Source organism: Anomalospiza imberbis, chromosome 22 (genome assembly GCF_031753505.1).
Source record: "Anomalospiza imberbis isolate Cuckoo-Finch-1a 21T00152 chromosome 22, ASM3175350v1, whole genome shotgun sequence".
NCBI classification, from domain to species: Eukaryota; Metazoa; Chordata; class Aves; order Passeriformes; family Viduidae; genus Anomalospiza; species Anomalospiza imberbis.
The window spans coordinates 4,742,651-4,766,664 of NC_089702.1; the positions used below are offsets into that span (position 1 = coordinate 4,742,651).

The 24,014-nt window shown below is 47.1% G+C and overlaps 1 protein-coding gene and 1 long non-coding RNA gene across 5 annotated transcripts in view; one reads left to right on the forward strand and one right to left on the reverse strand.

The window, feature by feature from the left end:
- KANSL1 (KAT8 regulatory NSL complex subunit 1) overlaps positions 1-24,014 on the forward strand; it is an 81,345-nt gene that overhangs the window by 23,139 nt on the left and 34,192 nt on the right. The gene's annotated exons all lie outside the window — the stretch shown is intronic.
- LOC137486602 (uncharacterized) lies at positions 16,332-17,873 on the reverse strand. Its single transcript, XR_011005760.1, has 2 exons — positions 17,170-17,873; positions 16,332-16,713 (listed from the first exon to the last, which is right to left on the reverse strand). It is a non-coding gene; the product is annotated as an uncharacterized lncRNA (long non-coding RNA).

Genomic DNA, 24,014 nt, shown 5'->3' on the forward strand with positions numbered 1-24,014 from the left:
GAGAAGCTTGAATTGCCGTTGGGTTTGTTGCAATTGCCCTTCTCATCTCTGGAGCCAACTGGGACCGATTCAACTCTCCAGTGCATTTGGAGTTGTCTCTGGTTGTGGCTCTCTGCATTTGAAAGATTTGCTTTCACTTGAAGTACTGGAATGGTTTGCTTAAGTAACATCCAGCTCCTTCTTTTCTTTACCTTTTTTTCTTTTTTCTTCTGTCCTATTTCTTTTCACCCCCCTCTGACCTTCCCTGGGATAAGGTTACTTTCTGGAATGCCTGCTCCAGGTTTGACCTCAGCACTGAACAAGCTATTTATGGGAAGGGTACCTGGCACAGGCATGCCGAGTTAAGGATTTGCTAAGGATGCCTGGGATTTTCCTGTAAAATGTGCTGTTTCATTGCATTGCATCAGCAGTGAGGGGCATGATGCTTTGGTGAAGCAGAATGTTTCAAGGGCGACAGTCAGACTCTTGTGCTGTCGAGACTTTCTGTTCACTGCTTTTGTTACGGGCTCAAAAATTCTGTGGCAAATTGGTCATGTGGAGGGTGTTTTCCCTTTTCTTGTCCCTCCTCAAATCAGCCTGAGCCCCGTGTGCCGGAGCGTGTCCCCCCCTATGCCAGAGCATGTCCCCCCTGTGTGCCAGAGCGTGCCCCCCTCCATGTGCCAGAGCGTGCCCCCTCTATTCCAGAGCATGTCCCCCTCCATGTGCCAGAGTGTGCCCCCCTCTATGCCAGAGCATGTCCCCCCGTGTGCCAGAGCGTGCCCCTCCATGTGCCAGAGCGTGCCCCCCTCTATGCCAGAGCATGTCCCCCCTGTGTGCCAGAGCGTGCCCCTCCATGTGCCAGAGTGTGCCCCCTCTATTCCAGAGCATGTCCCGCCAGTGTGCCCCTCCATGTGCCAGTGTGTCCCCCTCTATGCCAGAGCATGTCCCCCCTGTGTGCCAGAGCGTGCCCCGCCGTGTGCCAGAGCATGCCCCCCTCTATTCCAGAGCATGTCCCGCCAGTGTGCCCCTCCATGTGCCAGTGTGCCCCCCTCTATTCCAGAGCATGTCCCCCCGTGTGCCAGTGTGCCCCTCCATGTGCCAGAGCGTGCCCCCCGTGTGCCAGAGCGTGCCCCTCCATGTGCCAGAGCGTGCCCCCCCGTGTGCCAGTGTGCCCCTCCATGTGCCAGAGTGTGTCCCCCATGTGTGCCAGAGCCTGCCCCGCCGTGTGCCAGAGCGTGTCCCCCTCTATGCCAGAGCGTGCCCCCCGTGTGCCAGAGCGTGCCCCCCGTGTGCCAGAGCGTGCCCCCCGTGTGCCAGAGCGTGCCCCCCGTGTGCCAGAGCGTGGCCCCCTCTATGCCAGAGCGTGGCCCCCCGTGTGCCAGAGCGTGTCCCCCTCCATGTGCCAGAGCATGCCCCGCCGTGTGCCAGTGTGCCCCTCCATGTGCCAGAGCGTGCCCCCCATGTGCCAGAGCGTGCCCCCCGTGTGCCAGAGCGTGTCCCCCTCCATGTGCCAGAGCGTGCCCCCCGTGTGCCAGAGCGTGTCCCCCTCTATGCCAGAGCGTGCCCCCCGTGTGCCAGCGCTGTCCTGGCTGTGCCCAGCAGGGAGGGCAGCCCGGGGTGTGTTTGGGGCTGCCCTGGTGGCCAGGAGCTGTCAGGTTAGGGAGGTGAGCTCCTGGCAGATGGCTGTTCTCTCCCCCACGGTGTCTGAGCTGCAAAACGAGATGTTCCCCACGATAGTGGTGGCACAGCTCGGCTGGCACATCCCGTGACGCGCCTGCTTGGAGGCACTTTAATTCCTGCTGCCTTATGAATGAGCACAGGGTGCTCTCTCCACAACGCCGTGGTTCTCAAGGAGCCTCTGTTTTAAAGAGGTAGAGCTCCAGTCTGTTAAATCTGTGCATCCTGCCTCTGTAAAGTGCACTCGCAGAATCACAGAGTGGTTTGGGTGGGAAAGGACCTTTTAAGATCATCCAGTGCCACCCCTGCCATGGCAGGGACACCTTCCACTGTCCCAGGCTGCTCCAAACCCCAGTGTCCAGCCTGGCCTTGGGCACTGCCAGGGATCCAGGGGCAGCCACAGCTGCTCTGCTCAGGTTGGAATTCCAGAGAGTTTTGAATGGCATTTTTTACTGCCTCAGAAGTGCCTCCTTACAGGGTGGATTCGTGAAAAGCGACTTCATTTGGCTGCTGGCTTAATGAAATATTCAGTAATTGAAAGCAATGCCAAAAAAAAAAAAAAAAAAAAAAAAAAAAACCAAAACAACACCCCCCCTCCCACTATAATAGTGAGTTTTTTTATATTAGGCTCAAAACATTTGATCATCAAATTACCCAAAGAGGGAACTAAGGATGATCAGGGTTCTCCTCATGCAGCAGAGCTTTAGGCTTTTGTATTTTGTGACATTTTCGCAGTTTCCATAGTAACACATAACGATGTTGTAAGAAATGTTGCAAGAATTTTATTTGTGTAAGGGAGGACTTTCAAATATTAATGGAAAGCAGTGTGAATTGGAGGGAAATGTGTGTGATGGGAGGCAGAGGGAAAGGGTTTGATGTAGTGCCTGGAGTGAGCAGCCATCCGTAGATTGAACTGCTCTTGGCCAGCAAGCAGGAAAATAAGAGAGCTTCAGTCATCTGGGAAATGTTTGCCACAAAGTCTTTCCTCTCTGGTGCTGTAGGTGAAGCCTGGGAATATCTGCTGTTGCTTGTTCTCCTGGTCCAGGTAAAGAACATTTTATCTCCGAAATGCTTCTCATCCCAGCCCGTGTGCAGCTTCATCTCTTTCCATGATGTTAAAGATTTGGAGCTGGCATTCATGGGGGGCTTTAGGCTTAGTTGAGATAAAATTGGATGTCTTCATTTAGAAGCCTTTGAGGCAGCTCCTAGGCTCAGTCTGCTTTTCTTGAATTCCCTGGTGGCTCCCCTTTAATACCCAGTGCTGAGCTTTGGCTGTTTCAGGGCTGGTGGTGTTGCATTAACAAATCCATTCCACTCCTGAGAGGGAACCAGAGAGGTTTTTTGTAGGTGCCATAGACAGAAATAAAAAAAAGAAAAAAAAAAAGGATTCCTGCAGACAAAAAGGTTTGGTGAGGGATATTTGTGTGCACATATGAAATACGTGGGTATATGTGAAATACATAAATAGGAGTTGTGGCTCAGCAGCTGTGCTGCCAGGCCTGTATTTCCAGCCAGCTGTGTGACTTGAGGCAGTGCAGGGCAGTAAAAGTTCCCTGCCCTCTGGATGGAGCTGATGGGAGGCCCGAGCAGGAGGGTGTGCCCGCTCAGAGCTGGCAGCCTGTGCCTGCTGTGCCATCCTGCAGCCTGGGCAGGAGGAGAGAGCAGGGCACACCTGGCTTGGAAGGGGCTTGGGTGCTCAGTGATCCTGGCTCTGCTCTGCCAGAGCTGAGCTGCTGTGCTCCCAGCTCCTGCTCCCTGTGCTTTGATGGGAGGAGGTGCTGGCTCTTCCTGTTCCTAGTGACTTTTTTTCTCCACTGGAGTCCCACATCCCAGTGGCCAGGGGGAGAATATTTCTGTTCAGCAGACGTTGCTATTCCTAGGCTGGGACAGTTGCATGAATAAAAATCGCAGCAGCTAAATCTGCCTATTTTTGTGTGAACTGGAGCCCTTCTCCATGTGACTTCTGCTATTCCCGTGCTGGCTATTTCAAAAAAATGAGACAATCGGCCTTCTGTAGATCTGCATTTTGAATGCAGAACACTTGCAGGGCTCTTGCTCCATGTATGCAACATTTTGTGGTGTTGGCTTTTACTGTCTCGGGCTAAAACAAGGAAATTATTCTCTCTCTGCTCCTTTCATGTCGTAGGTAGCTCTCCTGCCATTAGCAGAGATTTCTGAAAATCAAAGGCAAGGTGCTGTTTATACTGAGACAGCAGAAAATAATGTTAAGAAACTAAGCACATTAGGAAATCTCCCAAGGCATTAACCACTTTTCCTAGGTCAGGGTGGATTAAATTGATACAAATTAATTTTCAAGTATTTTTCATTGTAATAGACACAGCTGAGTGTCGTGTAATGACTTCTCCAAGGTTCGTTGTGCATATATTGGTCAAAATCGTCCAATTTTAAATAAAATAAATCTTTTTGAGTAGTAGCCAGCCACTTAAAGACGATTCCTCAGTGTGGTGATTCATATTGTGCCTAAAGACAGCTTTCCATACTCAGCCCTCGCTCTCTCCCCCCTGCCATCCCCCTCTCCCTGCCTCTGGAAATGGGCAGGAAGCCTGGACCAGCTTAACTCTTCCTTATTTAAGCCTAATTTTAATAAATAATACTTGTAAAAAATCTTACCTGAAGGCTGTGATTGACACTGTGTTGTGTGTTAGATGTTAACCTGGTTTATGAAGTGTGTAACTGATGGTTTTTCTTTTTTGGCTGCCTTTTTCCTGCATTCTAAATTCTTCCTAACAGGCTGGAATTACATCTGTCTCCAGTTACAGAGGTTCTGTTCTGGTTCACTCTTTTGTGTGAATCTTTGACTTGTCAGACCTGCCCCAGTGCCCCTCCTTGAGTATTCATGGCCAGGTCTTTTTCATGGAAAGAGTTCTATTTCTTTTTGCAGCTAATTCTCCTGCATGCTGCCTCGTGAGATAATATTTATTTCAAAATGGTATCCTCTGAGGAGAGAAGATTTTCATGACCCATCCTAGTTGTCGGAGGCAGAGCTCTGCCTTTGTTTTTGCCCCTTTTCTCTCTGTACCAGGCATGCTTTGGTTATGTTAAACTCCTGAAACCAAACGCCCTCCAGGCTGGGTACAGGTAAGCCCTGATCAGATTAGCTGCTCTGCAAATTGGGTTGGTTATTGTGCCCGTGTTTTCTTGTGCTTGAGCAATGAATTTGTGTGCCAGGACAAGGTGCTCCTCTCTGAAAAATTAAAGGAAAAGTGACTTGATTGATTGTCTCAGCGGCTTCATGAAGAACTAGTGAAAATTATCACAGAATATCTGGAGTTGGAAGAGACCCACAAGGATCACCCAGTCCAACTCCTGGCTCTGCAGACACCCCAACAATCCCCCCCTCTGCCTGTTTTGCTCCCACAATGTAAAAAGACGCTCTCTGAAAACTTCGTAGTGCTCAGTGGTGCAACTCCTTGAAAGAGGAGGATGAGGAGAAAAGGTTGTGGGTGTTTTGTTCGTTGTTGTCAGGTCTGTGAAGATCCTGGTTGTAAATTCCCAGCTGCTTTTGGCTGTGATGCTTGGAACCAGCAATGCCTGCAGGACTCCAGCAGGGAGGGAACCTCTGCAGCCCCTCACAGACTAACGAGGTGGTCCCCACTGATGAGGGTCTCTTCTGGAGCTGAGTGTTACTGGGTGAACCTGCTGGAGGAATCCTGCCTTTATTGTTTTCCTCTGATGCTGCGGCATTCCTCAAAATCCCTTTCATCTACTCCTTGTCTGCTTGTTAACAACCATCTGCATGCAGAGCACTTGGCTACTTTCAATCTTTGCCTTACATAATTGTAAGTTTTCCCCTCTTCCTCCTTTTGGATCTTTCTGGTAGGATTTTTTTTCCCTCTCTGATGGAGGTGTTTGAATTTTTCAACTAGTCAGACTAGTACAAAAAGTGATCTTCCTGTTCTGGGCTTGCTGCAGTTGTCATACTGGGGGAAAAAAATTGGTTTTACTTAAATTTATTAGGCCTGGGAGAAAACTTTGCTGGCCAGAGCAGCTGTGGCTGCCTCTGGATCCCTGCAACTGTCCAAGGCCAGGGCTGGATGGGACTTGGAGCAGCCTGGGATAGTGGAAGGCGTCCCTGCCCAGGGCAGGAGGTGGGACTGGATGAGCTTCAAGGTCCTTCCCAACCCAAACCATTCTGTGATTCTGTAAAACTGTGTAATTTTCCTTCCAGTTTGAGAGACTGCAACCAAAATTTTCAAGAAAGCATATCTAGAGAAGCCTTTTCTCTTTTTTTCCTTCTTTTTCTGTTTCTGCTGTTGGGTCCTACAGAGCCCTGCTGGAGTTTTAAAGCGAGTTGGATGCTCATTGCCCAGCGACTGGGGATTTTGTTGGATGAGGAATAGTGGGATGATGTGCCTGTCCTCGCCGCCCTTGGGAACTGCTGACCTGGTACAAATGGGAGTATTAATTGAAGTAATGGAGCTCCCCTGTGTTTCACTTCATTTCTGAGAGTAGCTTGTCCAAAAGCATCTTGGTTTATTTATTTAGCTGATGCTTGGTGGGATGAAGGGGGTTCTGAGAATTTGTGATTATCTCCTTAGCTGTGGCTCATGCTGCTGTCTCAGAAAGGAGACGGGTAGTTCCCCTCCTCCTCCTCCCTGCCACAGAGAGAGCAGCAGCTGCCCGGCTCCCTCCAGGATTAATCATCTCCATAGAACCTCTGATCGGTTTTTGACACACACTGGGGCAGAGAGCTGACGGAAAAGTGTTGTCTTCCTTCACAGGGAGGTCTTGGGGAATGTAGAAATCCATGCAAAAATCTCTTTTCCAGTCACTGTAATTGCCTGTTAGCTCAGAGCTGGGTAATGTCACTTCTAAAGCTGCATTTATTGCACAAGATTGTATGATAATTTCAGAGGGACGTTTTCCCTTTCACCAAAGTTCTGTTCTTTTTTATTTCGATGGAAACATCCCACCCTCTCTAGTAGTCATGAACTCCCTGGCCCTTCAAGGGAGCTGACAGTGCAGAGCTACACTGGCTGATCACAGTTCTAGTTCTTACCACAGCTCCTTCCAGCTCCTCTAATGAAAAAAAAAAAAATAGTCCTGTCTCTTCCAGAGCTGGGAATCCTGTAGATGTGGGGAGGTGCAAATGTGTAATGGGTTGGCTGCAGATCCCGCTTGGCCCTCTGGACCCTTGCAGGCTGTGCAGTAATGGACTCGCAGCTCTTTGTTCCTGGTACAATGACTTTTGTGTTGGCTTTTGTTGTGAAACTCTTGGCTTCAGAGTTTGTGAATGTGTCTGGAAACCTCCCATGTGTTGTAGGCTTTCTTCTGCCAGGGGCAGTAAGGTTGGGTGGCTCAGGAGAGCTGTCCCAAAGCAGGGAGCGCTCAGCTCAGGCCGGGCTGCCTGCGATGGGGAGCGGTCCCTGGGCCTGGGGAGGCTCCCAGCCTGGCACTGCGGTTTGCAGCACTCCTCACAAGTCCCAGTGCACTGAGAACCTCTGTTCTCTTCTTCCTGTCAACCTTCCGTAGTTCCACCAAGCGTTGAGGTGTGCACGATGTTGTAATACTCCAAACTCTTCTCATTTGCTGCCTTTCCTCATGGATTACTTGACTGAAAGTTGCCCCGGTTCAGTTTTTTTGGCTCTTGTGCTGGCTTTTAGACATGTGAATGTGACATGCTTTGCTTCTGCTTGTAAATAAAAAAACTAAATTTAAAAAAAAAAAAAAAAAGGTCTAGTATTCACATCTCTAGAAAAGCCCAACTCCTAGAAAGTGGTGACTGCAGGGTGAGTAATGCTCCATTCACTCCCACTCCCTCTTCCCCAAAAGAACAGGAAAACCCTCCTGAATACATCTTTGATAAAGAATCCTCCCGATGAGATTGATGTCTTGATTTTTTTGAGAGACTAAGGAGATTTGGGATAATGATGGAAGCTGTGCTTCTTGGATGAGGTGTTTCAATGCCACCCATCAAAACATCTAAAAATATCCTGTCTTCAAGAAGAATCCACTCTTGCAAATTGGAGCCCAGTATTAAAGAACATACTGTTGTTTGCAAAGGGTCCAAATTAAAGAAACAGACCAATATTCCTCTCTCTTTTCTCCCTTTCCAACTCCTTATAGAATTGCTGGATATTTATTGCAGACTTCACACAGCATGAAAATAAAATTAAGAGTATGAGATGCTCCAAACTGTGGCACTTGAACTGCAGTGGAGTTTGCTCAGAAGGTAGAAAGTGGCCTGATTGCTCTACTGATACTTTTATTCTGTCTCCTGCCTTGTGTCTTGGCATGAAGCAAACATTATCTAGTCCTTGTGAAAAGTCCTGGAGTAGAGAGTGTGTCTTGGCTGAACCTGATTGAAAGGGCTGAGGAAAATCTATCCAAGAAAAATAAATTTCTGGTGGAGCGGCCAACAGAGTGTGTGACATGAATCACTTCTGGAGGGATGGGGGTGGTACGGAGAGGTGGTTTTGATTTGGCTCTGGGAAATATGGATGGAATGGGGGGATAAAGACCCTTTAAAGAGTCCCTACAGACACAATTAAGATATAACCATCTCTTTATAGCCTAAAATAATTCTGTTCTTGGTGTTTTCTCATCACTTCTTGTTCCCATGGCTTATCTTTCCACCTTGTACCTGAACTTTCTGATCTTCTCTAGATCTTGCAGAAGAGCTTCTCCCTTTTCTCCTGCTCTGTGGACCATGGAGTTGGGTATCTCAGATTGGGCCGTGTTGGCTTTCATCCCAGAGGGAGTTTGATGCATTGGTTTAAATTTACCTTTCTTCTTCTGAGACCTTTCTTGAGGTCTCAGCTGTTTTGGGGCAGAGCAGAAGGCCTCATCCCCAAAGTGCCAGCAGTGACAGGAGCCCCAGGGAGCTGCTGGTGTGGGGTTCCTGGGGCTGCCCCAGCTCTGGGGTTATTGGTTTGCAGAGGTACCTCACAGGGCTGTTTATTTAGGGAGGGAGAAGAGCTGAAAAACCACCCCTGGGTGTCAAGGGCAGGGTTCCCCAGCTGCTGTCTGTCCTCTCCCCAGCCCGTGGGGGTTGGGGTTGGCTTTCCCAGCCTGAGTGTGGTTGCCTCCTCTCCCTGTCCAGCCCCTCGCTCCTGGAGGTGAGCCAGGAGCTCCCCTGTTTGCACTTACAACAGGGAGGAGCCGTGGAGCAGTGGCAAACCTGCCACGTCTGCTTGATACAGACCCGCATTGTCCTTGACAAGGAAAGAGCCTTCCAGTAACTCACCTTGCCAGCAAGAAATAGGATTTATTTTTAATTTTTTTTTTTTTATTAAGAGCAGCTGAGTTGCTTGGAATCGGTGTGGTGTTCAGTGATGCCCAAGGAGGATGTACTTTGTGAACAGAAAATGCTGCTTAATTGCTCAAGACAGCAGTTTATTCTTTCACGTTATGGAATTCCAGCCTGTGTGAACCCAGCAATGTGGCTCTGAACTCATTATTTTGATTTCTTGCTCGCTGCCTTGACATAGTAGAAAGCAGAATGAAATGCTGAATCTTTCTGTTCTAAATGAGATTAATTTAATACTGCGTTCTGGGGAGCTCTTTTACAAAGAATCAGCAGCATTCTGCTCTTCTGCAGGATTGCGTTAATCATCAGACATGAGTTGTAGGACTGTGGCCACGTAAAGCTGTGTAAGAACCCAGCAAAAAGCTGGAAAATGCTGAAGGGATAACTCAGGTATCTCTGGGAGGAGAAGCAGGCTGCAGGAATCCTGAGTCACAGAAATAAATGTAATTGACTGTATGTTTCCCAAACAGCAGCTGAATCTGACTGTTCTAAAGTAAAAATGGTTTTGTTTTCTCCTTCACATGTGACGTACAGTCCTTTTTTTAGCTGCTTGTGGTTTTTTTTAAGCTATAGGGAATTGTGAATGGCTTGTGTTAATTTATAGTGAGTTTTGAAAGGCTTGGAAGCATTTTGGAGTGTGTGTGTATGTATGTATGTACACACTCTGTGCGTGGTATACAACCAACATTTTAAAGGAGCCTCTGTATTTATTTAGATCCCAGCAGTTTGAGGCCCTTGCTCTCATCTCTGTAGTTACAGGTATGGTTAAGTTTGTTGGCTGCAAGGAGGAAATCTGCAGTCTCTTTTTCAATGCAATCTCAATATAATTTTATTAAAGCGGGTTTTAGGACAAGCAGGAGGTGAGGTGTAGGTCACTAGGTAAAAGCAAGTGTGTTTCGAGAGCTTGAATACGAAATCTGAATGTGTGTGACAAGTTTCTCGTGGTACAACCACACCACCAAAATGCCACCTGCTTTATTTCATGGAATCACAGAGTGGTTTGGGTGGGAAGGGACCTCAGAGCCCAGCCAGTGCCACCCTGCCATGGCAGGGACACCTTCCACTGTCCCAGGCTGCTCCAAGCCCTATCCAGCCTGGCTTTGGGCACTGCCAGGGATCCAGGGGCAGCCACAGCTGCTCTGGGCACCTGTGCCCACCCTCCCGGGGGAGAATTTCATAACCTGCCCAAACTCAACTGTGCTCTTCCTCTACATGTCAATAATTTTATTGCACAGAGGATTTAGGCTGCAGCACATAACTCTGTTCCTGAAACCACTTCTGTGTGCTTTGGAAGAAAACGCACAAACTAAGGAGGAGGATCTACTCTTTGTGGTAGACTTCATTCATGTTGGCTAGAGGTTGTTCTGAATTTTGAAACACGAGGTTTAACCTCTCTTCTAGAATTTGTATCTTTATGTGGATAGCAGGATGTAAAATACTTAAACATGGTTGAATTCCTATAGCTTGGTGCCTTGTTTCTGGCTTCTGCACCACTGGTGTTTTATCTTAGTTTTCTGACTTGCTGTGGCAAAAGCAGAGAGCTGTTAGATAAGGAGCTTTTGAAGATGCAACTTGTCAGTAAGAAAACAGCCTGTAAGCCTTGCTTAGTCAGCCTTTAGAGGAAATTAAGTGGTTGCAAATTAATTTGTTCTTAATAAACTAATCTGAATACAGTTACCAGTTTGTCCAGGACTTTGTTTATAAGGTCCAATAGACTTCTTGTAGCTTTTATTTTTGTTGTAAGTTCTGTTTTTATATCAAAGGATATAAATCATGAGTTCTTTGTTGCCTTATGAAGGTCAACATCAGGATCCTCCTGCATCAGTCTGGACTGGTGTCTCTGGGGAGGAGAGTTTTTCCAAAACCAGCAGCTGCTGCTTTTTAGCTCACATCAGCCTTACTCTCCCCTTTTTTCTTCCAAACTGGAGACTGTGAAGGTATCTGCTGTCACACTTCTAGATGGCAGAGGATATACTGAAGAGGAAGTATTGCTTGTGCATGTTCTGTGTCTCAAACTGCAGTTGTAACAGCATTGCCTATTGCCCCAGATCTTCAAGGATAAGGCTTTCACAGGCTCTTAGCAGGAATAGTTGACATAGTTTGCATGCAAAGATGATTTTTTTTAAGTAAAATGAGTATAAATAATCCTTGACCGAAGCCCAAGTGGGTTTTGCAGCATTTTGTTTTTTTCCTTAGGGAAATAAGGGGAAAATGCTGCTCTGGGAGGTAAGACTTTATCTGTGGAATGTGCCTAAACATCCTCTTGTGACTCTTCCCCGGTGAACACGAAGCATCTGTGCTGTCTGTAGAACTGTTTGCATTGAGCTGGGGTCAAAAAGAGCCACGGTGGTTCTCTGAGGTTCACTGGGTCACTGTGGCCACCTCTTCTGCACTCCCTGGGCTCTTCCAGCCCTAACAGGTGTCTCCCGAAAATATGTGCCAGTGTTTGCTGTCTGCTGGGGAAGAACAGTGCTCCTTTGTTGCTGTTTGGAGAGCAGAGGGAAGGCAGCCAAGTTCAGTGCTGCTTCATGGCAGAACATATCTCAGTGCTTTGAAGTTGTGTGCATTTTAAAATAAGACCATCTAGACTGCAGCTCTGCAGTTCTTTCTCGCATTCACTGAAATGTGCTCCAGTTGGAGACATGTTCTTCTACTAAGATTTCTTCTATTAAAATTCTGTCCATTTTTAATCCTCTTTCTGTTGCTGCTCTGATGTTTGGAAGAGAGCTACCAGTTCTCTGTCCTTTTGGGGGATACACAACAAACCCAAAAATTCTGCTAATCATTCATCTTGGTCTCAAACGCCAGCTCTTTCAAATACCTGGGCTCTAACTTTGTCCATAAAGAGTGGACATTCCTTTAATTCCTAGGAGATGAAAGCAAAGATCTTGATGCAAGAAATGTTGCCTGTCAAAATGAGTTAATAAGGCCCTGGCAAAGGTTTTATTTCCTGGAGAGTGTTCAGCTGAACTTGATGGGTTCCCCATTCCTTTCATGGGAATCTCTGAGTGCAGTTGGTAGTTGAAAAAGATCAGGGTGTCCTGTGTGGGGGAGTTTGGGAGGAGGGTGGCAGTGGCAGTCGAGTGGTTTTGTGAAGTTTTTTGTTACAGGCCCTGGGAGTCAGAATTCTCAGGAGATGTAACAAAACATGGTCTCCCTTTATAGCAGGGGAGTTTCCACAGGGGGAAGATTTATACATGTGTGTCCTGTTAAATCTCCCATTTTCACAGGGAGCTTTACGGTGGAGTTGGGAGAGGGGCACATGGTGTGCTAGGCTGCTGGAGTTGGCAGTGAGCTCAATTAATAACCTCCTCCCTGAGAGCTAAAACTCCTGAGAATTGCCAGCACAGATTAAACTCCATTCACTCGGTGTTAGGATTCTCCTCTCTTCCATGCAGCAGGAATTTGTCTCCTGCAGGAAGCACTGAGCACGTGATGGGGGTGCTGCCGTTGGGAGGATGATTTCTTATGGCTGAAAGTGCTTGTGATCATTCCTGAAATAAATTGCTTTTATTTCTGCTCTTGCCTTGCCAAATATCCTAAAGCTGTATGTTCACCTTTCCCCAGCAGTACTGGGAGCTGCTGGGTAGAGCCAGTCCCCTGCTTCTGTTCCAGTTTCTCTGAAAGCAGAGAAAGAAAGCTTAATGGGTAGTTTTTAATTTCCTTATTAGACAGTTCAGAATCCTTATGGGAGAGAGACTCTGTGATATCTGCATTCTTACTGCATGGGGAAGATTTTACTTCACAGCTCTTTCCCTCTTAAACACTAGAGTCTGCAGTGAAGCTGTTTTATAGAGAGCCATGCTTAAATGGCACCATGAGTACTTGGAGATCTCTCTTGCGTGTGAGAATGTATAAAAGCTGTTACATTCTTCACTAGAGCACACCTTTCTGGGAAAATCAGTGTTAATACATCTCTCAGTAACTCTTGCAGCTGGGGTTTGTGGCCTCAGCAACTATTTCTTTTTGCTGTGGTTGCAAATACTTGAGCATCTTTTTATTCTCATTAGGCCGAGGATGGCTCCTGCTTGTCCATAGTAAGGGCTTGAATCCCAGCCTTGGGGTTCAAACATGCAAAACACTTGTGGTGAGATAAATTGGAGTCTGGGTTGCAGCCTGCCAGCTGCCCTGGTGCATTTTGCACGGAGGGATAAGGCCTTGCTGCTGCTTTGGGATGGGGGGGTGCGAGAGGCAGGGGCTGGGTGTCACCTAACGGGGCTTGGAGCAGCCTGGTCCTGTGGAAGGTGTCCCTGCCCATGGCAGGGCTGGGACTGGGTGGGCTTGAAGGGTCTGGAGAGTCCAGTGAGGAGCGGCTGGGGGAGCTCAGCCTGGAGAAAAGGAGGCTCAGGGGGGACCTTGTGGCTCTGCACAGCTCCTGCCAGGAGGGGACAGCCGGGGGTTCGGGCTCTGCTCCAGGGAACAGGGACAGGAGGAGAGGGAACGGCCTCAGGCTGGGCCAGGGGAGCTCAGGGTGGACATCAGGAGGAATTTCCCTTTGGAAAGGGCGGTTAGGAGTTGGAAGTGCCCAGGGAGGTTTGGAGTGCCCATCCCTGGAGGTGTCCAGGGAAGGCCTGGATGTGGCACTCAGTGCTCTGGGCTGGGGACACAGTGGGGATCAGGCACAGATTAACTCCATGGTCTGCGGGATCTTTTCCAGCCCAAATGATTCTGTGATTCCCACACAAACTATGATCCATGTTGAGCTGCTCTAGGATGAGCTCCCGTGTTGCTCTGAGCAGTCCAGAGGCTCTGGCCTGAGCGGTTCAATTTCAAGACTGAAAGTTGGCAGAGGGATGTGCAGATATTGCTGTTTTCTACTGTTAAATACAATCTTTCTCATGAACAGATTAATGCATAAAATCACTGGGCAGTTGCACACAGCAGCCTCTTGTCCCCTTGGCACAGATAAATAAATCCTAGTGATGGATTTTGATCTCTTATTCCCAGAAAATGGTTCCTTCTCAGGAGAGGTTGCTGCTGTGTGGATGCCTGCAGTTCTCCCATGGTCCTGGAAAGGGCTGAAACTGCTCCCGGCTGCCTCGCTGGCCTTTGTGTGATGATTTGTTTATTTGAGAGCTGGGAGTGTGCTTGAAAGGTTCTGTAATGCAAAGTACTTGTCACTTAAACATTGGACTTGTATTTTCTGTGTTGGGGTGTTTTAACTCGAAATTTAAGGCAGTATTGCTATTTTAGATGTAATTATAAGCTTCAGCAGGGCTCCTGTCTCTCTATATCATATTCTATACTTATTGAAAGTATCTGAGAAGAATAGAGGAAAAGCAAAGCATGGGGGAGGTAATTGATTAACACTGCTGCCTGTTGGAACAGGAATGAAGTTAAGGCATATTCAAGTTGTTGGTGTTCAGTAAGAAGCTTTCTCTTTAAGGTGTCGTTTTTCCATCCTCAGTCTCCTCTCCTGGAGCCTGTTCCTGTCTCAGTCAGCCCACCCCTCCTTGTGCTCAGGCTCTGCCCGTGGTGCTCTCAGCCCAAGGCTGGCTCTGGGTTCTGGGTTTGGAGGTTCCAGGGGTTGTTTGGAGAGCTGGAGGTGCCAGGCAGGGCCAGTTTGGCTCCCCAAGGGTTCCTGCAGCCCTGCTCCCTGCCTGCCCAGCTGCCAGCGTTAGTCAGCAAAGGTGTGATGTCTGATTTCAGCAAAGGTCTGATTCCAGCAAAGGTGTGATGTCTGATTCCAGCAAAGGTGTGATTCCTGATTTCAGCAAAGGTCTGATGTCTGATTTCAGCAAAGGTCTGATTCCAGCAAAGGTGTGATGTCTGATTCCAGCAAAGGTGTGATTCCTGATTTCAGCAAAGGTCTGATTCCTGATTTCAGCAAAGGTGTGATGTCTGATTTCAGCAAAGGTCTGATTCCAGCAAAGGTGTGATGTCTGATTCCAGCAAAGGTGTGATGTCTGATTCCAGCAAAGGTGTGATTCCAGCAAAGGTGTGATGTCTGATTCCAGCAAAGGTGTGATTCCTGATTTCAGCAAAGGTGTGATGTCTGATTCCAGCAAAGGTCTGATTCCTGATTTCAGCAAAGGTCTGATTCCTGATTCCAGCAAAGATCTCATTCCTGATTCCAGCAAAGGTCTGATGTCTGATTTCAGCAAAGGTGTGATGTCTGATTCCAGCAAAGATCTGATTCCAGCAAAGGTCCGATTCCTGATTCCAGCAAAGGTCTGATTCCTGATTTCAGCAAAGGTCTGATTCCTGATTCCAGCAAAGATCTCATTCCTGATTCCAGCAAAGGTCTGATGTCTGATTTCAGCAAAGGTGTGATGTCTGATTGCAGCAAATGTCTGATTCCTGATTTCAGCAAAGGTCTGATGTCTGATTTCAGCAAAGGTCTGATTCCTGATTTCCATGTGCTGGGCTCTGCCCTGCCGCAGGAGCTGCCCCAGTGGTGCCCTGATGCTCCCGAGGGCACCTGGAGCAGCAGCCCCATATCCCAAGATCTGGGAATCGCAGTAACAAGGACAATATTCACTTCTCCAGCCAAGCTGGTTTTCATTAGGAGTAAGAAAAATGTGAAGCCCTAGGAATTTTGTCAAGGCTTTTGATATGTGAGTACTCAGTGTTCTGCAAGAGGAAAATAAACTTTGATTAAAGACTAAACTCTTTTCCAGAAACTGCCAGCACGATACAGAGAGGCTTGTTCAGATAGGAGGAGGGAGACCTGAGCTGGGTGTTTGGTTGAAGCCACTTGCTGTGGCTTTCCATGAGACTGCCATCCTTTCCATGAAACTTGGAAGCTTATTTGATTGCTTCTTGCCTGAATCTCGTTTTGGAATTTACTACACATAAATATTTATATAAATATTCAGTGTTTATATGTAATACTTTGGTTGAACCTCTTAGATCTTTTCTTTCGCTAAAGTTTCTCATTGAAGCGGTTTGGTGTCACACTGTGAAAGTCAGAAAAATTTTATGGGCCTTAAAGTTGACACTTTTTAAGCTCTGTCAGTATCCCATGACAAAAGTGAGGCTGCTTTTTTTCCTTGTTTTGAGGATAATCTTCTGCCATTTAGGAATGGGTTTTGATATTATTTGCCTTTAGGAACTTGACTCTGTGGATTTCTGTCCCATGTCTCCAAAAAGCAGACATTTGTGGAGCTGTGTACTGACAAGCAGAAAGACAAAATCGGAGTGATCTGCTCTGGAAAGAATCCAAGTGTTTTAATTTGTGTGTTTGTAATTCTAGTATCTCTCCTAGAGCCAATTCTGCCCTTCTTAGACTTGATGATAATGCTTAGCACACCGAGTGTTTTTATCTTGAAAGTACTGCACAAACATGGATTAACCCAGCAGTTAAGCCTTAGACTTTCTTTTAGGTGGTGTTTACTCAGGTGTGAGAGACACTATGTATTGTATATATAATAATTATATATGTATAAAATAATTTATATATATTTATATATATATATATACACTGACATATAAGATATAAATCCCTGTTGTCTGATACATAAATAAATAGCTGCTGGTGGTTCCTCTGGGTGCTGGAGGAAGACTCAAATCCCTTTTGTGTGTGAATCACCTGATGTGCTCAGCAGCCCCGTGACCGCTCGGCCGCTGTGGCTCCGAGCTCAGCGCTCATCCATGATCCATCCTCCTGGAGAGAGGCTTCGGATTTCCACGGAGCTCGGGGCTGATGTCATTGCTGTGAAATGAGGCAGCAGTGAGCTTCCACTCCCTCCGCTCGGCAACTGGATCCCAAAGCTTTTCTGGCATAATTCCATGTTCCAGAAACCACTGTCCTACCACTGCTGCCGTACCGCTGGTAATTACTTAATCTAGCCAGGCAAAGGGCAGAATTAGGTGAGCTGAATAGTTGAAGGAAACACAGTTATGGAATCAAAAAATCCCAGACTGGTTTGGGTAGGCAGGGACCTTAAAGCTCATCCAGTGCCACCTCCTGCCAGGGGCAGGGACACCTTCCACTATCCCAGCTTGCTCCAAGTCCTGTCCATCCTGGCCTTGGACACTTCCAGGGATGGGGCAGCCACAGCTTTTTCCTTTTTCATTTCTTAATTTTATTTTTTTATTAATTTTGTTTTTTAAAAAATTAAATTTAAATTACTCTGCAAATACTTCTGTCAGGACCTGCAGAGACCCTCTGCAGTTTTGTGTGGGGGGATTGGGCAGCTTAGAGCTGCTGTCATTCCCAGGGGCAGGAGGACACATCACGGGGTGTTGAGTCCTTGAGAACCTTTCCTGGCTCCCTCAGATTGTGGTGCAGCTTTAAAAACCTTTATCTTTGTGCTTTTGCTGAGGGTTATTGTTGCTTCCCTTAGTTCCCTTAGCAGAAGAGGTGGCCTTTTTTCTTTGGTGTCTTAGCAGATTTCCTCTTAAGTCTTATTTTAGTGAGTTGAAAGAGGAAGAGAGGGCACAGGGTGCTTTTTGAAGCCATATTCACTGAGGATTTATTCCCACCAGCGTTGTAAAGTCTGGAATAGTTACTCTGGAATTCTTTGCTGTTTTGAAGCAATTAGTTTCTTGGTTTCTCAATTGTGAAGTAGAATATGTTGTCCTATAAAAGAAGAATATATCCAGGAGAAGCATTGAAACACAGAAAGAAAGGTCACAGGTTTTTTTTCACTGCCCCAGGATTTATCCACTTTGTCTTGAGACAGGTTTTGTGAGGGCATAGAAAGATGAAACAAACGTGGTCAGCTCTCTTCATCATGGAATAGTAGGTGATTGAACAGAATTTCTGAATAAATGAATTTTGACATTTATTAAACCCTCCCCACCCTTTCCCTCACTTTTGTCCCTCTTTCTGTAGCTTTGTGAAGCCTGACCTGAAGTGCATGGAGAGCAGATGCAAAGATGCTCCACTGCTGCAATTAGATAACGTTTCTGCACGTGTTTTCTGTAAGAACAGCTGAAGATGGGCGCAGCCTGTCCTGCCCTGTGAAATCAACAGAGGCCTAATTTTTCTTTAAAAAAAAAAAAAAACTCAGTTATTACTAAATACATCTTAAAAGGCCTTGGGTTTTGTCAACAGTGTGAGCAGCAGAAAGGGAGGGAGGCAGATGCTGGTGGGTTGCTCTGCGGGTGCTTGAGGGAGAACTGAGCACTGATTTTGCAGGTCTGGCTGTGTCACCTCTCTCTGTCACACTGTGTCTCTTTTTCCATTAGCTGCAGGACAGTCTGAGTAATCAGATTCCCTAGTGAATGGAGGCTGGACACTTTCGTTGTTCGCTCTTGTCTCAGTGTGTGATTCAGAGTTTTGACTGGGACGCTGGGAGGGTGCCTCGCCTGGAGCTGTGCTGAAGAGCTGGGATTGCTTATTAGGAGTAGCTGCAAGAAGAGGTGATTCCTTCCTCCAAGTCTGTTCCACCTCCCTGTTTTCTAATTATGTGTTTGAATTTCTCCCTGCTCAGCTCACCTGTAATAAATCAGACACCCACAGGTTACATGACCCTTATCTCTGTCTCTTCTGATAAAGGTCTTTAAATGATGTTTCCATTAAGATTTTTAGCAAATATGTGCTGGAGGATTGCTTTTAAGGACCTAGCTGTGTTTGAACTCGGTTTTATTTCAAGTGTAGGCCAGCCCAGGTATTTTAGGATGCCCTGTGCAGGTGACTGTAGGACTGTAACCCTGACCTGCTAGAAGCTCTCCTGGTAACAAATTTGATGCCTTGCTATAAATAACTAGTGACTTTCCAAACATAATTAGTTTCTTTATTGTCCTCTGAATAATGTGTGAAGCAGGTGTGAGCTCCACATCCAGCAGGATTTCCAGTTTCAAGGGGCAGGTGCACCTTCTAGCTGTGCCTGAGCATCTCTTGCTTAAAAGGTGTTTGGTCCAAAGCCTCCTTCCTGCCAGCTGTGGGTGCAGAGCTGAGCTCAGACCCTGTTGTCACAATGGGGCTGATTCCATGAAGTGATCCACGCACTTGGCTCTGTCTTTCAGCCACATCAAAATTAGCAGGGCTGAGTGTTTGAATGCTGTAAGTACTTGCTGGGTGCTTGGGACACTTTGCTGGGACTGAAAATGTTTTGTGCTTAAGTTGTCCTGAACAAGCACACGGTGTGTGTGGACAGCGTGTCTTGATCTTCCAGCTGCTGGCCTGGAAGGAGCAGGACAAGACTGACATGGATGGAGTGGTGCAGTGCCTTGGGCAATGGGACAGAAACACTGCTGGGGGAAGACAAAATGATCCTGAGAGAACTGGCAGGAAAAGAAGGAAAGCAAGCTCAGAGAACTGGTGTCAAGAATACTTGGTTTTGCCTTGGATCATAAGGCCAGATGAGATCATTTTATGTGAGAAGACATCACTGTGGAGGCTGATTTAACTGAGTAAAGGCTTGTTTGCTAGAGCTGGAGTGGTTTTTCAAAAACATTCTTGTCCTGCTTCCGTTGATCTTGTAGGCATCAGTTCTTGTTTCCTCCCTTGCTGTTGGGTTGGGAAGCCACGGAGAAAACACAAGTACTTGTGGATGTGATCTTGTAGCCTCTTGCCATCTGAGCAGAGCCTGAATTTGAACAGGAGATGTGATGGCTTTTTAAATCTGTTCTCATTTACTTAAAACTTCACTTAACATTTTCTGGCTTGTTGATGGATCATTTTCCACCCTTCCCTTCTTTTTTTAAGAAGGCTTCTTAGTGGTCTAATCCAACAGTGCTTTTCCTCAGTGATCCAAACTATTTTTTCTCTCCATCTTTTAAAAAACCCATAAATTCTAATACTATAACTCTGCTCTATATTCTTTTGTGTCAGCTGCATACAGTCAGAAGTGTTAAGTGTGTTTTCATTCTCTCTTTTGCTGTCAGTATCAGTGAACCATCTTGCTGTCAGTGATGCATCTCACTACTTTTTGTTCCTTCAGTCAAGGTTTATTTCGATTTTTGTTTTGCAGAAACTACTCAAAATGCCTCCTGTTCTGGTCTGTCCTTTCAGTTGCTCATCATCTGGGACGTGGTTTGTGTGCTCTGTGGGTGAGAACCATGCTGATGGCTTGGTCAAGAACCTGTCGAGTACCAAAGATTTTTTCAAAGAGAGTTATCTTTAAGCATTTAAACACATTTTTTTCTTACATATGTGGAGTTTTAGACTTGGAGAAACTTACTGTGTACAGAAAATACTGAAGTGTGTTGCAGTTCTGCCATGAGAGGGGCTTATTGTGCCTTGCCCAGAGCAGCTGTGGCTGCCCCTGGATCCCTGGCAGTGCCCAAGGCCAGGCTGGATGGGACTTGGAGCAGCCTGGGACAGTGGGAGGTGTCCCTGCCATGGCAGGGGTGGCACTGGATGGGCTTTAAGCCTTCCAACCCAAACCATTCTGGGATTCTGTGATTCATCTGGGGATATGTCAGCAGATGAGATGAAGTCTGAGGCCTCCCTTGTTCTGGTGGATCACTAAATGTTCCGGTACAATAATTTCCTTTAACACACACCAGGTGATGGTTTTCTTGTCAAGTTTGTACAAAGGTTGTGTTGGTGCCAGTGGGAGCTTTGCTGGCGTTGAAGCTGGTGTGCCTAAATTTCATGTTGTCCTTTAGACCCTAATTACCAGTGCACTTTGGCTCCATTCCCAGGAATGACCTGAATTTGAGGTGCTGGAAGGTGAACAGCATCTGCTGCTTGGAGATGTGATTTCCATGTACGGGGGTCCTTGTCCAAAATAAAGTGGACTTCCTATTTGTGTTTCACTTCTTGTAAAGTTTGGAGCATGGAGCTGTTTAATCAAGCTGGGATTTCATTGAAGAATTCCTTGGCTGCTTTTCTCTTGGCTCAGATGTTCTTGCCCACTTCTTCCTCCTTGTCTCCTTTCGCTGTGCCATCTGTCTGTCATCTGCTTTCTCATTTCTCTGACCTATTTATGAAATACGTTTGCACAACCCCTTTTGCAATGGCTGCAGAGGAGTGTTGGAGTTGTGACCAGACTTATTTCCTGTTCCCCTTTGTTCAGTGTGTCAGCTCCAACCCATTGGAATCGGTGGGTGTCTCTGGTCTTGTCCTAAATGACACCTCAGTGCTTTCAAACCGGGGCTGTGCAGAGAATTTTCTGGTCATGGCAAGGCAGGACACAGCAGCGGCATAAACCTCAGAGGTTGGGATTTGACCGAGTCCTGGCAGGAGGTGGAGTCGGGTTTGGGTTGCAGCTCTTGCTTGTCAGAGTTCAACTCTCACAAAGAGGAACTTTATTTCCGAGGCTTGGGACAGAGATTTCATTGTCCCAGAACTGCCGGGCATGAAGGGGCGCATTGAGGCCCTGTCACCAGTCCAGGTTCTGGGTCCACACCTGTCGAGGGCCAGCAGCAGCCTCGGCTCCTGCCGCTGTGGTTCTCTCCTTTCTCATGTGGAAGGATTAAGGCTTGGATTTGCTGCAGCTGGTCTCAAACTCGGCCCAAGAGCAGGCTCTGGAAGCGGCAGGATGGCTGTTGGCACACAAGGGATGAGACACAGCGTGGGTGGGCGTCCTTTTGGAGAATCCTGGAGTGGTTTGGGCTGGAAGGACCTTAAAGATCACCGTGGCAGGGACACCGTCTCCACTAGACCAGGTTGCTCCTGTCCAGCCTCATTTATTTTGACCAGAATTGAATGCTCCATAGGCAGAGGTGGCTGTGAAGGGATGGCAGTGTTTTGAAAACCTCCTCAATTTCCCTGGTGCCTCTGGGTGGAGGCTTTCTCAGCAGATACATCTAGGAAATTTTGCCACTTCCTTTGGAAGTGTTTGTCCAGTCTCAACTGCTGCAAAATCAGAGCTTTGGGGGAAGGGTGGATTTTAAAAACAAAACAACAAAAAGGCAGAATAACTCTTGATGCAGGCTTCTGTAGATCAGGTCATGTTTTCTTTTGTAGGTCAGACATGATAATAAATATATTCAGGATTACTAAAGAGAAGAAATAGCTGTAGCTTTTTGACTTTTGTTTGTGGTTTGTTTTTTCTTCATTTTTTTGAGACATTGAAAAAAGGAAATGGAGCACAAGGGGACCAAAAAACAATGCTGAACATAGTGTGTCCTTTCCCCAGCTCTAGGGAATAGCCAGAGTCTCTGGGAAGAGCCTGAGCTGCAGGTAGAGAAGGAGGAGGCATTCAGGAGGGTGTAACAGTTGTAACATGGGAACAGCTGCTCGGTCCTGCTCCCCAAATTCACATTGAAGATGCCTCATGTAGCTGAACTAATAAAAAGCCCAAACAACAGAGTGACTACATGAGTGGATTGTTAACCTGCAGCTGACCCCTCGCTTTTAATCTCAATAAATGAAATGAAGCCCATATAATCACTCCTAAATTTGTGTGTGTATCTGTGACACATATTTTGCTCCAGAAGAGCCTGGCAATGGGAGGGGAGGGCAGGTGTAGGATCAGAGATGCCACAAGGTGAAAACCCTCCCTTTGTTCTGCTTTTCTTCACCCACCTCCCCTGTGCTTGGGAGGGAGTGTGGGCCTGATCAGAGGGAGCCTTTTTGGCAAGTGTTTAATTAATTAAAAGAGAGAAGGTAGTAAATTGATGGTTACAGTGGAATGTCTTCTGTGATGCTAAAACCATTGCACTCTAAAGTGATCTTGTGCCTGGGACAATAAATACCCCACAGATAACAGAGCCTCTTGACCGTGAGCCAGAACTCCTCTGGCCATTTAATAGATGAGAAAAAGATGTCAAGTACCATGGCCAAGATCAAACAGCAAATCTGTGATGGAGCATGGAATTAGCAGAGTGGGACTGGGGGCCCAGCTTTGAGCCTTTTAAGCCAAAGGACTTTATTCTTCCTCCCCTGCTCTGCCACGTTGCAGAAGATGGATGAGAGCCCTCAGTCAGGATTCCACCTTGGCAGTGTCCTATTCCCTCAGGGAAGGTCTTCCTTTGTGATGTAGGAAATAAGTATTAGGTTCCCACCACAGATACACAAACATGGACTCTGCTATCATCTTCTTGCTTTTCTTCCTTTTTGTTTGTTCTTCGCTTTTCTCCCTGGTCAGATGTGGATTTCCTCCTTGGAGCCTACCTGGAGTTAATCCTTAACTCTGCTCTCAGTGACAGTTCCTGTGTTCTCTCTCGTGGGCCAGTGCCTTTTGGCTCTGTAGGAGAAATGCATGTGCACACATGTGACTTCATGTATTTGGACTCTGCAGAGTTCATCATCCAAAGTCGTTGTGCAAACTCTTCCTGCAAAGAGTCCTTGAGGACGTGGCACTGGCGGGGCTGTCCTCATCCTGGGGGGCTCCCGCAGGCTCTCGTGCAGCAAACACACTCTGCAGTTTGGACGGGTCACGTCCTAATCCCAGCATTCAGTTTGTGAGCATCGGCCACCTCAGCTCTGCAGACTCATCCAGACCCTGCTTCCTTCCCCCTCCAACGCTCCTGTGCTCTCCGGGTTTGAATTACTCCCTGCTCTCTTTCAGCAGAGTAAATAGGGTATCTGTAAGTTTAAACATTAAGGCCTTTGTCAGCCCACAGCGAGTAGCAGAGGCCTCCTGTGGCTGCAGCTATGTTTGGGGGAGGCCCTTGTTTCACAGGGCACTGAGTTGTGTTGAAGGTTGGTTTGGCAGCATGGGAGCGGAGCAGGGCACAGGTGGAGCTCTGGCAGGAGCTGAGCTCCCCTTGTCCTTCCCCAGCCACTTGACAGTGTCCTGTCCTTGTCCCAAAGGATCCAGGGTGGACCCCCAGGACTCAGCTGCAGCCTTCAGAGGAGCTGCCAAGTGGAGCGTTGGCTCCTTTTTGTCTCCATCACTTCCTGGTAGATCACCCAAGGTTTGTTGTTCGGCTCCAGCCTCCAGCATGTGCCACCTCTGCCGTGTGTTGGGTGAAATACTCCTCCTTTCTACTGTCCAGAAACTGCTGGGGTTCAAAATAGTTTCTGGCAAACACGTTCAGGAGATAGTATGGGCTGAAATAGTGGCTCTTAAACTGTGCTCTGTGGGACCATGCAGAGGGATTTGCAGATTCATTAAATGAGATTCATTAAATGATGGAAAACTTGACAAAGGAGCCAGGAATGCCCGAGAAATTCACTGGTGTTGACAGACATCCATTGGTGCCGAAGCTGTGATGAAGGAAGTGACACGATGTGTTGGGGCCTGAATGCAGATGAGATGGGAAGCTCCCTGAAAACCCTTCATTAGTGGCTGGAGTTGCTCTT